Consider the following 11234-nt stretch of genomic DNA (forward strand, 5'->3'; position numbering starts at 1 on the left):
ACCACTCTGACGGGTCTCTGTTGGTCAGGGAAGGCTTTAAAGATGTCCTGGCACCTGATTGGAGCGTCATGGAGGGCGTCCATCTTGGAAGCTGTCTCCAGCTGCCTCACCTCATGTTGGGTATGAACCTCTTCACTCTGTCCCTCTGTGATGTAGAGCTCAGTGTAGATGGTGTTGAGGAGGGTTCTACTTCCTGTTTCATCACTTCCTTCAGTCACACGTTCACATCTCCTCCTCAGACTGATCTTATGTTCATCTAAAACCTCCTGCAGACCAACATCTGCTGAAAGAAAGAAAAACAGAAAGAAAACTCTTCAATGTCTGAACAACAACAAGAAGTCCAGTTTTCAGAAATGAGTCCATCAGCAGACAGATGTTCAGTCTTACTTTGTACACAGCTGCTCTGACTGGCTGTCTGCAGTCCAGCTCTGGTTCTGGATCTTTCTCCATACTGGGGACAGGAGGAGTCTCCTGATGAAGCAGACTGGTCCCAGTATGAGCAGATGCACTGTCTGCAGACCCAGTGTGCACAGCTGGTAGAGACTGGATCCTTCAGGACGTCCTGACACAAAGCACAGCAGGACGGCTGCTCCTCCTCACAAACACCACTCCTCTTCCTCTCTCTGTGAACACATTTCTTTATCACTAAAAACATTGACTGTCAGTGAAAAACATCCAGATGTGACCAAACTGCAGTTCCTCACAGTTCCTTTGATTTCATCAACACTAATGAGCTGCTCTTCCTGTCTGCCTGTCTTATTAAGCACTGAGTGATGAATACAAACTCAACACTTCCTGCAGACTTCTTGACTTCACAATAAAAGCTTTCCATCAGAGAGAGACAGTTATGAGTTTCACTGTTTTACAGCCGCTGTGTGCAGATTATCTGGGTCAGTTCACTCTGAAGCAGCTTAGAAGTGTCCGTGTAGAGCCGTGGTCTGACACACAGAGACTTCTGATTTTCTCTATTTAAATAAACATGATGAAGATGAGCAGGTTTGTCTTCTAGTATAAACTCTGTGTCTCTCTGGCTGGCTCATGATGGCTTTTCAGGTTTTATGTTTTGCTCTCTCCTGCTCGCGTTTTGCCTGCCTGGGTGGAGCTTGTAATGGCCTCTCGCTCTTGGTCCACACAGTTATGATGATTACACCACCTGTTGCTGATTCACCTGGGCTTACTGGGAACCATTTAACGCTGCAGCATGGAGCAGTTCATCGCTGGGACATTGACCCTCCTGTGTTCATGATCTCAGCTCCTTGCTAAGAAATCTCTCTCTAAATTCACCAGTTGGGTTAACTTTGTGTATACTTTGAGTATATATTTCCCCGGACCTGGTTACAGACGCTTACCTGTGACTCCCGTGTGTGGCTGTGTGAGTGGAGAGCAGGACAAGAGTGACTGAAGAGGAGTGAGTGTGGACTCCCTTCCCTCTTTTCCCTGGAGCCCTGGACCCCCTCCCCAACTCACTGTACATATATAGAGCACTGTGGTTCACCCTTTGGTAAATAAACTGTCACCTTTTTGTTTGTCAGAACTCAGTCTGTGCTTGAGTTCCTCTGTTAGCCATGACATTTTGTTGGTTCTCTCTCTTCGGGTCCCTGTAAGTGTTTGATCTAAAACATTATATTTATTCTGCTTTGATTGTTTTGTGTGCTGAGGGACATTGTTGCATGATCCACTTTTTCTTATCACTCAAATATCCTGATACTTTCAGAAAGTTGGAGAGCTCTCCTGGCTTAGTCTTTGCTCTGTACTGCAGTACTTGCATTGGTTTCACTGGACAAGTCTGCATGTGAATCTACAACTGATCTGACATTGTGGCACAAACACAGTAAACAAACACTACAAGCACCTTGTTTCATGTGCAGTAGCTTTCTTCTCATTCTGTTATTGAACACTGTATGAAAAGCCTCTCACTGCCAGCATCCTTCCAGCCCCACGACAACAGGACCAACTCACATCTTCACAACACCAAGAATTTTTCCCCTTTTCTTTGGAGAAACTGAGAAGACAATAGGATTGTAGCTCAAACTTGCCCACAGTCCTGCTTCATCACTGCTCACTCCTACCTGTGTTGGTGCTGAGTGGACAGTCATAGCCTGCTGCTAGCATGAATGCTAAATGTACTGCTGTGGATGATCAGCAGAAAAAGATGTTGTCAGTTTGACTGTTTGCTGTATTTAAAGTGTTTTTCTCAGTTCATCTGTATTCAAAGTGCATTGGGGGCTTTAGCTGACAGCTCTTTGTGCTAACAAACTAAACTCTCTTAGTTTAAGCCAACAGACTTTACCAAACACAAAGCCTGCTGCTGCCTCCATGGGTGAGCTTGTGTGACTGGTGTTTACACCAATGAAATCTAAATCACACTAACGTGTCCTCCAAGGTGTTTGGTGGGAGCACTGAGTGAAACATAAGAGCTCTGGTAAAATAACAAACAGGGCTGTGAGAGCAACTGAAGTGATAAAAATACTGTTTAAAGATAAAAAACACTTTGATGTTCTCTCGTCACCTAACAAAGTCCAAACCCTGTGAACTATTTTAGCTTTAATAATTGTGGATTCAGGTATCCTGAACCCATCTTTGGACATTTGTAATTAAATATTTTAAAACTCCATCAAAGACTCCTGATGTGGCTGTTTGGAGAAGGAAAAGAGGGACAAAGTGGAGCGTCGAGCTGAGGCTTCATTCACTGCAAACCTACAGTTATGTTTCCTTATTTCTGGTGTTTGCATGTTCACAGCTGAAATAAAGCTGCCTCTTTGACTTCATCCTGTTGTGTTTGGGTCCAATCCTGCCTGCCACACAGCGCTACAGGACAAAGTCTAAGATTTTTATCTTTTTAATGAATCTTTGGTCATATTTATCCAGGAAAACACAAACATGTAAAAGAGTCACAGGTCTCTGACCTCGTTGGTCCAGGTTCAGCACTGAAGTCTGGAGGGTGAGGTTTGGACCGGTCACTCCTCACAGACGGACAGCTGGATCCTGCAGACTGTGACCTCTGACCTCTGCAGACACAAACATGTTATGTTTTATTCAATGATCAATTCTCTGATAAAGTGATTGAAGCAGCTGTGATCACACAGACTGCAGATAATGCAGCTGTTTCCTGTCAGTAACATCCTCTTAGATTAGAGTTCAGCTTTTTACAGGAAAACAAATGTCCCTGAATGCAACAGTGAGAAACAGTCTGCCTGTGTGGCTGTGATAGCTGCCGTTAGGAGCGCTCATGTGTTTGCAGTTAGACGAGGAGATGTTACCATCATGGACATGTTAACAAACCCTGCAGCATCACGTGGCACAAACACTTTGTGTTCCTGTCATCTGCAAGCAACAGGAAGTTCATTAATAAAGGCGGGATGGAGACGTGACTGTGATGGTTCTCCTTCATCCAGCTGTTACACACATCTGGGCTCACACGACGAGCCTTTGTCTAATACAGCAGCTGCTCTCTGAACACTTTTCTGAAGAGGAGCTGCACAAACCTTTGTTTGCTTTCTAGAGCAGCGTATCAAAGTCAAACTACCCACTGCTAGCAGCTGTTTCTATCATAGTTTAGGATCCAGATGTGTGAGGTCTAGATTTACACCTCTGATTAAAATACAAATGTGTCTTAAAACCAGAAAAACTGACAGTTACAGCTGAGCCTGTGTGTCCTTGGAGACACTGCTCTCCTACAGAGATGCATTTTAGAAACCAGGAAACATCAAAATCATTTAAATCAGAGAGTTCTTGTTACTAACAGCTCACCTCTCTGCAGCAGAGACTTTAAACTCAATGAGGAAACCTCCAGACGTGTCACTCTGTAAGGACACAGAGCTGGGTGGAGGTCCAGGTGGGTTCCTGTGAATAATGATGGAGCAGTGATGTGAGTGCTGAGCTGTGACATGGAGAAGAGTCATGGACAGTTAGAGATGGTCATCTCACCTCTGAGCTTTGGTCTGGCTCTCATGTTCCCCACACAGAGTGCTTTTAGAGGAGGGACTCCTCCTCTCTGTCCTCACACTGATCCATGCTGCTCAATTCACATCAGCTCACACACACTTTCTACCTTCACCTGCAGAGGAAACACAAATCATTCATGTGCACATCAACTGAGAGCTGCAGAGGTCGTGTCTGATGTGTTGGACTAACATCCATCTGAGACGCAGCTTTCATCAGTTCACTACAAAAAGTGTCACAGAGCCGAGATCAGCCTCCAAATCCTCCATTACTGTAGTCCTACAAAGCAGCAGGTCAAACATGGCTGCAGAGAGCAGCTTTATGTCAGTAACAATGTCCAGGACCGAGCTGACTGCTTACAGAGTTCATACTCTAACTGCTAGCTGCTCTGCTAGCTAAGCTAACTCAGTAACAGTGACTGTGACAGCAGTTACTGTGGAACAGCGGCCGAGCTCAGGACACATTCAGTGTGTTTAGTCTGAGTCCTGGACTCTGATTCAATGGATTCAATCCAGCTCAGAGTTTCATGTGTTCATCAGAATAAAATACATGTACTAATATAACAGAAGTAATACTCTGAATGCAGGACTGTAATGGAGGATAAATAAGGTTTTTACAGCCTGAAAGAAACATTCAGTTCATATATTTGTAGACAGTGAAGCAGTTTTTAATACTGCAGCTGTTTCCTTCACCTGTGTGTGTGTGTGAGCCACACCTTCATGTGCTGCTTTAGAAATATGTGGTCTGCTTGCTCAGACTGAGTCTAGGAGGAAAGTTCACACGCTGGAGAAAGTTTTGTTCCTAACTTTGTCAGAGTTCAGCTCCAAAGACAAAGAAGACGGAGCTCACAGTCTGTAGATGGTCCTCAGTGTGTGTGTGAAGCCAAGAAAGCACACAGGAGTGTGTTTATGTCAGCAAATCAGTGTGTGTGAAGAGTCTGAGGGAGTGTGTGAATGAGACTAAACACTGAAACCAACAACGTCTGGATTTCTTTAAGTTAATTTAAAGAAATCCAGATGCTTTGAATGACCTGTGAATTATTAGATTATTATTATAATATAATCATTATCTAATTATTATTATTATTAGACCCGTGAATTATTCGTAGATGACCGTTAGATTAGTTTGATGTGTTAACTCAGAGAGCTGAAGATATCGTGGACATGCTGACCTCGCTCCATGGTGTACAGGGCCGTTTACCCTCATGATTAATATTCACAATAAAAAAATGAGGCGAACATCATGAAGTCTGCATGTGTTTCATAGTGTCGAACCACCTTTGTACAGTTAAACCCAACAGTTACTACATGACGGAAACACCAACGTTATTTCTTTTATGCCTTTATCAGGTCACGCTGATTATTGAACAAAAACCCAAACATCAGATGTTAATCGAAGTTTTTTGCTCTCTCTCCTCCTTAAACATGTTTCTAATGTTAGTTATAATTCAGAATTGGCGACTGAAACACGTATGACACATACGAACATCAGGAAATAAAAACCTGATAAATATAACCTCAGTAAAAGAAGTCATTGTCAGCGGAGGTTATTACAGCTGTGTACCGGGGCCTGCGCTTTGTCGGCGGTAATAACAGCTCGATTGCTTGCGAGGCGAGCGGGTCTATCCCACGCTTTGCCGTGAGACTGGGCAGACATCTCCGAAATCATCGAAGCACTTTTGCAAAGAGGCTGTATTTGAACAAACCGACCAGACATCTGAAGATTAAACCGCTACATTCTCGGCTAAAAAAGTATTAAAACGGTATTTGGTGACACACAAACAGGGTTTTTCAAAGTTCAGTTCTTTTAGTTTCCACATGGCAGTTGTTGGTGTGCAGTAACGCCTTCTAAAAACAATGGCCACCAGGCCAAAGCAATGGTTCTGACTCGATCAGCATTAACCCCGCCCCCTGGGTTTGATGGGTGAGGTTGACAGATAAAATAAATTTATGGTGAGACCTGAAGGAGTCAACTGTGTCCAAATGAATTAATTAAATACACCATTAACCCTTTAAGACCTACCATAGAACCAAGTCCGCCAGAGCTTAGATTATATTTTTACTGTGGTGCCATTTTTGGGAGCATTTCAAGTTGCTATACATCAATACAACCATTATAGCCCAAATTTTAATAATATGTATGGATTAAGTGCATAGTAATTACATAAATTGCAAAAAAAGTGCAATAAACTACAAAAAAATTGAAAATCGTTTTTGTTTTTTTAACATATATTTCTAGTTAGAGAAATTTAAGAGGCTTATCCCTCAAAACTGTAAATACAAAAAAGTTGCACAAAATAGTTTCCTACCACAGGAAATTTATTTTGAGTGTCTTCATAGTTTTACTTTTGAAATACACCAATTTTTATATACTGCAGGGAAAACGAAAATAAATATTATAATGTAAATTTGCAAAAAAGCAGCATATGCATCAAAATAAACTATTCCCAGCAGTCCAATATGAGTCCTAAGCATCCCAGAAACGACACAGAGAGTCATAAAGTCAAACATAACTTTTAAAAACACCAGTACAGGCTCATGAGGCCCTGATGGTAAAAAAAACTACATTTCCGCGAAAATGACGTCACTTCCGGTTTCGGGCAGGTCATGGCGGACATGTGAAAGTTCGCGCTGACCTCTATTCTAACATAGGAAGTGTTATGAACAGCTGATCGGATCGGCAAAGCGTGTTTCTGGAATATTATGTTTGTTGCTGCAAGCGCTTTTTATGCAGTTTTTGCAAAGCTATATGTGGAAGGAAACCGTGACCTAGGACAAGCTGATGGCATAAGATGTAAGTACAACTCCTCCGGTTTCATATGCAAAAAAAATTATTGTGCGGTTGCAGTGCTACTGGGATTTTAAAATAGTTACGCAAAACAGAGTGTGCCCGCTCCGACCGGCTTTAAAGGGTTAAATAATTATTTAAATGTGGCAATTAAATTAAAATTTGAAATAATTAATTAAAACGTGAAATAATTAATAAATTAAATGTGTCAAAAAATATTTATTTAATTAATTATTTCAAATTTTAATTTATTATTGTCACAATTAATTTATTATTTAATGGTGCATTTAATTAATTTATTATGGCAGTCCTGGCGTTCCATACTGTGGTTGGGTTGACTTTACTATATAGATATGTTTCACATGTTTCCATCTCAGCAGCCCCGTTGACAGATCACAGTATTATTACTTTTAAACTTAACCCTGAAAATAAAACGCAATTTAAAAAAGATTACCGGAAATTTAATGCAGATCTATTAATTGATGATGGGTATGTTAAGATAGTTAAAGAACTCTGCTGAGCTGTGACTCTTCTTCCCTCTAAAGTCCTGGTGTTCACACTCACCCTGCAACAGCTTCACCTTTTTTTAAATTGTTTTTACTTTTCAAACCGACAGATCATTTGAAGCCAACCATCCAAATACTGCTTCAGCTGTGTTTGATGTTTATGCTACAGCCTGTTTACCAATATAATCAATATCAGATATCAGAGCAACAGAAACCTCGGTGATCAGGACGCTGGGACTGAGAACAGGAAGTGGCTCAAACGTCACAGTTTCACGACGTCAGCCTGAACTCCACTCACGGAGTTTCTGTCGCCATTGTAGTTTTTAAAGTCCCGTGATAAAGGCGGGTCTTTCTGTGGATCCGCACGCTCATTGGCTAATAGCTCGAGATTGACAAGTCGTTATCCAATGAGCGTGCGGGAACTTCCGACATAAAGCTGTTTCCTTTGAAAAACCAAAGTCTGATTATTTTTGCCTCCACTGACGGAGCCTGTTGTTCCCGCCACAGAGACACAGTAATGTCAGAGCGGTGTTAACACTCACCCTGCCTCAGCACCAGGGCCGTGCAGAGACGTTTACAGGGGCGGGTGCTCAAAGCTAAAAAGGGGCACATTGAACCAGGCTGAATAACAACAACACACATTCATCAAGAATCTAATATGGGATCGCATCATACTGTATCACTGTTGTGAGGCAAAGCAAACGTAGCCTATGTTTTACCTGATGGGTACAATGTTGCTGTTGAGGGGTTGCTGCTGCTCCTGCTGCTGATAGTGCTGGAGGGCAGGGCTGTGTTGATCTGAGACTGTAGACATTAAAAAGTCCATAGGAGAGATGGTAGCTGATTAAACAAGTGTCATGAGATAATAACAAAATGCAAAGATTGGTGACAGCGCTTGGAACCATAAGGCAACAAAAAACTGAGAAATAAACAAGGCTCTGCCTGTGAATCACTCTTTGCCTCTCTTCCTCCTTCTATCCCCTCATCTCATCTATCACTCTCCACTTGCTGTCCATCTGAGAACAAGGCACAACTTGCTATTGCAATAAACTATTATTTAATTATCCACACTTAACAACTCTTACACTTAATCTATAATAAAATGATGACAGAAAAATGTTATACAAGCAAAACATTCCAGTTGTGCTTATTATTATTTTTATACAGGAATACCTCTAACAACTGGTACATGTGTTAATGTTACCTGTGCTCTTTGTAATCCAGCTGCTGAGGGATCCACTGCCTTTAGTAGCCTCACACAGCTCCTACTGTTTCCTCCTCATGTCCTTACCAGCCATGTCTGGACAATGTTATATTATGAGTAATAATTTAAAAAATCCATATACATAAAACACACACATGCACGCACACACAGGAACATTTTAGACCTTCTTCAGAATACTGTATATACTGTGGGCACAAGTTTCCATCATGGTGCTGATCCACAATCCTTCCCTTATTATTTATTACTAGAGCTACAATAATAAAGCAATGAGGGAAAAAGAGTAATAAATATGAAATAATGTATTTATGATGATTCCATTTGTTTCACTATCCACTCTGTGCAGGCAGAAAGCTTATTACATTTTTAAACTGTAGAGATACAATAATTTTGCTGCTGTAAAATCCAAATTTTGTCTTATTTAAAATATAAATCTAATATAATCTGTTTCTTAATGTATGTTCTTTGAAATACAGCGTGTTTTTTAAAATATTATAATTATAATAACCCATTATTATGTGGACATGCATATTAGATCGTTTTAAGTGAAATATAATCCCTCCAGAAAGGCAGGAAAAGCCCTGTAACTTACTTTAAAACTAAATATGTTCCCTAAAACGGTGACAGAGCTACAGACCCATGACAGCCTTACCCAGTGAGCCAGCAGCTATGACCAGCACTACATGTGCAGTTAATAAAAGGACAGGTAAAGTATGTCGCGCTGTTACACACACAGCACGCTCATTTGTTTAGTCAGTTGCCACAAGACAGCTTACCAACGTGTACGTAATAAGCTAATACTCCTGTGTGCTGTAGACTACAGTGTACGCTGTGCAGCTACTTACTGGTTTTGTCGCATCAGTCTGTGTCTGACGTAATTTGTGTTTCTCCTACAGCTCCGTCCGGACCGCTAAAAATGCGCGTGCTCTTTGTGAGCTCGTTCCCGGCTCGTAACCAGCGCGTTCTGCAGTCAAGGGCGAACATTGGTTAATGGTGATCATGTGACTGATGCAAGCCAGATCCTTTTATTTAGCAAAACTGTGATTAATAGTTAAATGTTGAGGGGCACAGACAGTACGGTGGCCCCTAGAGACAAAGCACATACAAACTCCAAAACACATACAAACTCCAAAACACATGCAAACCCCAAAACGCATGCAAATTCCAAAACACAACGGAAGTGCTCCAGGACGCTAGGGGCAGTGTTGAGCTTTTGTTACCTAGTAACTACACAAGCCAGGAAGTACCAATGACCGGATTTGGGCTGTATCCAGGGTCTGCAGCCTTAAAGGCCGCATTTTAAGGCCGATTACGTCACAGCGACACAATGAAGGCTGTCCCAATTCAAAGGCTGCTCGAAATACGGCCCTCAAATGTGTCCTCAATTTCCCTGAATTTTAAGGATGGGTCGGTGTAGCCTTCATGGCCCAACATATCCCAGATTTCATAGCGCGGAGGTGGTGTGGATAATTTTGCCTAAAAAAACGACGGAAGCGGAGCCGCCGAAGAGTAAACTTTCAGAAGTAAGTACTAAATATGATGTCACTTATTTATGCGCAAATGTTTTTATAATGAAGAACATTAAAACATTACTGTTGGCCACATGTCGGCAAAGTTATGTGACATTAGCGATGTTTGTACTAACTTGGTTTTAAAGCCTTTACTTCAAAATATACGCCGTTCAATAGATGACTTTAATCTTACAGAGAATGTGATGATTTTATGCGTAATTAAAGTCAGTCATATATCCACAAACCAAGGGCGTAGATTTGGTTTTGGCATTGGTGGGGACGGTTGATTCAACCACCGAACCCTGCCCTGTTTCTTTTTTTTTTCCTTTTTGTCTTTGCTTCTTGATTAAAAAAGGAGAAATATACTTGCCTACATATGCTAATCTACACGTTTTTAAACCATTTAAAATTACAATTGATAGTTTTACATGTTAATTATATAATGTTAAATTACTATTAAACAAATGACTAAGTATTTTAGACTTAGTTTACTTCAGCCATATTCCATATAAATCAGGTATCATACGAAAATAAATATATTTTCAAATACAATCATGACAATAAAAGAATATGACTTTAAGGACTTAACAACATTACTTCAGTTATATCGTTTTGATGCATGCTCAATCATCCAGGTAATTAATTTTCCAAAAGCTGATTCTGTTCATCTGGACGTAACGTTTTGTGGGAGAAACGTTTCGTCACTCATCCAAGTGACTTCTTCTGTCTCAGCTGACTGCAGGTTTCCCCAACCTTATAAACAGTACATTTGCATAATGACTTACCTTCAGTTATAGTACACCAACATCTCTGATACATTAGCACTAAGGGAACACTGAATGACCTGGTGGTTTTTGTCCATAAAACTACTCATCTAAGATTACCACAAAGTAAAAGATCTCTCAGCAGAATTATGCAACATTTTAGGCACTATTGCCCCGATCAAATCAGTGAGCTGGGATTTTTTTATTCTAAACATGAACTACTGTTACAGCAACAGACATGGACTACTGGTGCCCCACACAACAACTCAATGGCCACTATGTGAAGGAGCCAAATACATGCCGTCTCCTCTTGTTAATCTATAGCACCAAATCATCAGTCAGTCACCTGTGACCTTGCCTCTTCACCTCTGTCCGAGCTACAACATGGCAGAGCTGCCTCTGTCACCTGATCAATAACAGTGAGACATTCCAAATACATGCAGTCGCACATGTGCTTCAAATACAGTAATGAACCAACAAGTCATCATCCAATTTCACCTGT

At 41.1% G+C, this 11234-nt stretch overlaps 1 long non-coding RNA gene across 2 annotated transcripts; it reads right to left on the minus strand.

Annotated features, from left to right (window-relative positions):
- Window positions 1-225: 225 nt before the first annotated feature.
- Window positions 226-3988, minus strand: LOC120438871. Of its 2 annotated transcripts, none has more exons than XR_005612218.1 (5): window positions 3928-3988; window positions 3751-3843; window positions 2907-3008; window positions 388-512; window positions 226-283 (listed from the first exon to the last, which is right to left on the minus strand). It is a non-coding gene; the product is annotated as an uncharacterized LOC120438871 (long non-coding RNA). The 2 variants fall into 2 exon arrangements; XR_005612217.1 differs by having other exon boundaries at window positions 388-623.
- Between the last annotated feature and the right edge of the window lie 7246 nt (window positions 3989-11234).

This window comes from Oreochromis aureus, linkage group 3, assembly GCF_013358895.1.
Source record: "Oreochromis aureus strain Israel breed Guangdong linkage group 3, ZZ_aureus, whole genome shotgun sequence".
In the NCBI taxonomy this organism is placed as follows: Eukaryota; Metazoa; Chordata; class Actinopteri; order Cichliformes; family Cichlidae; genus Oreochromis; species Oreochromis aureus.